Source organism: Sinocyclocheilus rhinocerous, unplaced genomic scaffold (genome assembly GCF_001515625.1).
Source record: "Sinocyclocheilus rhinocerous isolate Xijiao unplaced genomic scaffold, SAMN03320098_v1.1 scaffold5130, whole genome shotgun sequence".
NCBI classification, from domain to species: domain Eukaryota; kingdom Metazoa; phylum Chordata; class Actinopteri; order Cypriniformes; family Cyprinidae; genus Sinocyclocheilus; species Sinocyclocheilus rhinocerous.
Window position 1 is genome coordinate 24,146 of NW_015644613.1, and position 5,081 is coordinate 29,226.

At 42.9% G+C, this 5,081-nt stretch overlaps 1 protein-coding gene across 1 annotated transcript in view; it reads left to right on the plus strand.

Annotated features, from left to right (window-relative positions):
- LOC107758358 (glutamate receptor ionotropic, NMDA 2B-like) overlaps positions 1-5,081 on the plus strand; it is a 25,420-nt gene that overhangs the window by 1,408 nt on the left and 18,931 nt on the right. The window lies entirely within an intron of this gene.

The window sequence follows — 5,081 nt, forward strand, 5'->3', positions numbered from 1 at the left end:
TGTGTGTGTGTGTGTGTGAGTGAGTGAGTGTGTGTGTGTGTGTTATAATTGTTCTGGTTTCATTCAGCACATACTGCAGGATTCATTCATGACGGAGCAGATCTGCGTCTGTCTGTCTCTCTTCTGAGTTTTGTAAAAATTATATCGTCAGTAAATCATGGTGTCATAAGTTTTTTCCATTATTTCAACTCATCAAAATAATTAATTACAAACTTCATTAAGCTAGATTTTTTTTAGTTTTTAAGGCAAGACATACAGGCAGAAACATGTTTCTCATGCACTGGTCGAGATGTGTTGTTTCAGACTAGTGGAAAGGAAACATCCAAAAACACACTTTCAGCTGTTTATTTTATTACACTTTATCCATTTGCATCTGTAAATGTTCTTTCAGCACTTATATTCACCAGATTTTACAGTTTTATTCCAGTCTATAGTCTGAAGGGGTTTACTGAGAGGTTTGTTCATTTAACATTTGCCTGTAATTTTACAACGTTTTATTCCAGTATTTCAGTATCAGTATTTTCTGATTTATGTAGTGATAAAAAGAGAAATCCAAAATCCTCTCTGGAAAAACCTTTAACTATAATATGACAACAAAAGCAAACAAAAATTTTCATTCTGGCTTTATTCAGTGTTCAGATTTATCTGCTGGTAATGTATGCAAATTAGTGCATATTTAATTAGATAATGGCTCATTGCCATATTTGAACCTTTCAGAAAACGTGTAATAATTTTTTACCCCTTTTCTAAGTCTAGTATTTCTGAAACATTTACAGCATAGCTGCATTCAGGTGAGCTGTGCAAAAAATGTGCATGAACTAGGACAGAAAGCAAAGATGAGAAAATATACAGAGCAGTGATGATGTTCAGGAATTTAAATGCAGATTCGAAGGAAAGCCGTGATGACTAACACTGATGTGTGTGTGTTAGTGCGTGTCTCAGCGCTGCTGCCTGCAGGGTTCAGCTCACCTGAAGACACTCGTCGAGGGGTCAGGGGTCACGTGACCTGACGGGGCGGAGCTGAAGTCTGCAGGACGCTCGGACCGCTGCACTCGTCTCTTCCCGTTAGCACTCACACTCACCTCACCTCATGCTGTTCTTTCAAACTTTCTGTTCAATGTATCACAGTTTCCACAACAATATTGTGCAGCACAACTGTGTTCAACATTGATAATAATCAGAAATGTTTCTCGAGCAGCAAATCAGCATATTAGAATGATTTCTGAAGATCATGTGACACTGAAGACTGCAGTAATGATGCTGAAAATACAGCTGCGCATCACAGAAATAAATTACAGTTTAACAGAGATTCACAGCTGTTTTACATTATAATAATATTTCACTGTTTTACTGTATTTATGACCAAATAAATGTAGCCTTGGTGAGCAGAAGAGACTTCTTTCACAAACATTAATCTTAGTTAGTTATTCCAAACTTTTAGCAAGTAACGTAATTTCTAATATATGTATTTAGATCATCTGTTGGGAGCACTGACAGTAATCTTTACATCTTGAACACGTCTGTAATGTGAGCGCTCGCTCATGAACGGCAGCAGCAGATAATGTCATGCTTTTAAGAGCCTCAAAAAGAATCCATCACTGATAAAACACCCGCTGCGATGAAACGCATGCATGTTCTGTGTTGTGTGGAGAAACGTTTTGCTCAGAGTACGTGCTTGTGTCCTGCACGTCATTAGCGTTTGGCCTCTCGCGCATACACTCTCACACACACACACACACACACACACCCGCACTCACACACTCTCTCTCACACACACACACACACAATCACACACTCACACACACACACACACACACACACACCATGCAAACGTTGTAACTCCTACTCTGTGACTAATGATGGTGTCTTATGGCCCATACAAGGGTCAGTAAATCAATTACACATTCTAATAAAGAAGCAGACACATCTCTCTCAGCCTGTCACCACTGATATATTACACATAACACACACACACACACTCACTCACTCACTCACTCACTCACTCACTCACTCACACTCACACACACACACACACACACACACACACACGTCTCTCAGAGGAGAGCTCAGGTAGTGGAGCACAGTCCCACTTTAAGAAACTGGGCCGACCCAAATGGGCCGAACTCATCTCTGGTCTTTGTTGCACCCCACAAACTCTGGATCCTCCAACCTATATATCACTGCCTACACACACACACATGGGCGGCAAATAACCCACTTTAGCGTCTCACACACTCGCGCTGCTCCTAATAGTTCCTCAGATGAGTGGCGCTGCTCTTAAATTGATTGAAGTAATTAGAGATTACAGCAGCTCGTCACTCATCCAGCTGTAATTGGCTCAAACTGATTTCTGACCGCCTCCTCATCATCCTCTTGCTTAGCACTCGCTGATCCAGTGTCGGACCTGAGACGAGTTCACTCAAATCAGACCAACCCATTAACTGGCACAATCACATAGCTGGAACAGACATTCAGTTAATGTGGTAGGCTGTTATTCATGCATTCAGCACACACTTTTATCCAAAGCGAATTACAAAAGAAAAACGAATGCAATTAATATTTTATATTTTTATATATGCAAAACCAATGGAAGATGCAGCTCATGTCGGTCAGAATCTCCTGACAGAATCCAGGTTCAGTTTGAGTTGCTCATGTGTTTTGACGTGAATTGAGTTAGTTGGTTATTTCAATGGGAGTAATGCATGAGCTCACATATGGTTAATGAATAAAAAACACAGGTTATATTCACTGAAACAGTTTTCGCTTAGAAATCTCAAGTAAAATTTCACAAATAATTACAAGAAGTAACAGTGAATTACAGTTTTTGCCTATTGCTTACACACGTTTTGCTAAATTTGGCTCATTGTGTCAAAACTCTACACACAAGCAACGTGACTTCAACATCCACCTAGATAAACCCCAGGCTGCTGACCTCAACACTCTGCTCGCCTCATTTGACCTCAAGAGCGTGTCTACTATAGCTACTCACAAATCAGGTAACCAATTGGACCTTATCTACACACGCTACTGCTCAACTGACAACACTTTAGTTACGCCGTTGCACACCTCAGACCACTTCCTCATCACTTCTAACCTCACACTGACTCCGGACACACTCCTCCGCAGGTCACCTTTCAGTGTAACCTACGCTCACTCTCTCCCTTTCGCCTATCCTCTATGGTCTCATCCTCACCTCCTCCACCCTCTCAGTTTTCAGCACTGGACACAAACACTGCTACTGACATTCTTTGCTCCACTCTAACATCTTGCTTAGACAACTTTTGCCCCCTTTCATCCAGACCAGCATGCACCACCTCCTCTGCCATGTGTCTATAGTGTTCAAGCAACGGGCAAAAACTGTAAATGTGAAGTTTTGAAATAGAAAGTTTTATTTATAGTGTAGAAATTCCTCTTTAGAGTGCACCTATCTAAACAGGAACTGATCACAGACTTCTTTTGTTTTCAAAACTGGGTAACTTCTTAGTTGAGTTGGATGTGTTACTCTCAAACTTCCCTGAGGACGGTACTCCTCTGGTACTGCTCAGTGACTTCAACATCCACCTAGAAAAACCCCAGGCTGCTGACTTCAACACTCTGCTCACCTCATTTGATCTCAAGCGAGTGTCTACTATGGCTACTCACAAATCAGGTAACCAACTGGACCTCAGACACTCTTTGCTCCACTCTAACATCTTGCTTAGACAACTTTTGCACCCTTTCATCCAGACCAGCATGCACCACCTCCCCTGCCCCCTGGCTGTCTGATGTTCTCCGTGAACATCGCTCTAAACTCAGGGCTGCAGAGAGGACATGGCGCAAATCAAAACACTCTCTACACACGCTACTGCTCAACTGACAACACTTTAGTTACGCCGTTGCACACCTCAGACCACTTCCTCATCACTTCTAACCTCACACTGACTCCGGACACACTCCTCCGCAGGTCACCTTTCAGTGTAACCTACGCTCACTCTCTCCCTTTCGCCTATCCTCTATGGTCTCATCCTCACCTCCTCCACCCTCTCAGTTTTCAGCACTGGACACAAACACTGCTACTGACATTCTTTGCTCCACTCAAAACATTCAAAACCTTTTCTTCTCTTCTTTGTCCTCCTCCACACCCTCCTTCATCAACTCATACTGCTGATGACTTTGCAACATTCTTCATAAATAAAACACGAACCATCAGCGACCAGTTCTCCACACCACAAACTGACAAAAACTTCATAACCATAAATACTTCCACTGCTTAAGAAACCCTCTCTAAATCCAGCGCTTTTAGAAAACTACAGACCGGTATTCCTTCTTCCGTTTATTGCAAAGACACTTGAGCGAGTTGTGTTCAACCAACTCTCTATGTTTCTTGTACAGAACAACCTCATGGACAGCAACCAAAAGCGGCCACTCAACTCAGACTGCCCTTCTCTCGACTACTGAAGCCCTGAGACTGGCAAGAGCAGCTTCCAAACCCTCAGTACTCATCTTGCTGGATCTGTCTGCTGCTTTTGACACAGTTAACCACCAGATCCTCCTGTCCACCCTCATAAAGATGGGCATCTTAGGAACCGCACTCCAATGGTTCAAGTCTTATCTCTCAGGTAGGTCTTTCAGGGTGTCTCGGAGGGGTGAGGTTGGTAAGTCACAAATTCTTGCTACTGGGGTTCCTCAAGGCTCAGTGCTTGGACCACTTCTCTTCTCCATCTACATGTCGTCATTAGGATCTGTCATTCAGAAGCATGGCTTTTCTTATCACTGCTATGCTCCTGCAGATTTGCCTTATACAACATTAGGAAGATTAGACTCTTCCTATCAGAGCAGACCGCACAACTTCTTGTCCAAGCTCTTGTTCTCTCCAGACTGAACCATTGTCTTCCTGCATGTACTATCAAGCCTCTGCAACTGATCCAGAATGCAGCAGCGAGAGTGGTCTTCAACGAGCTGAAGAAAGCTCACGTCACACCTCTCTTCATCAGTTTACACTGGCTGCCAATAGCCGCTCGCATCAAATTCAAGGCACTGATGCTTGCCTACAAGACAACCACTGGCGCTGCACCAATATACCTAAACTCGCTAGTTCAGAC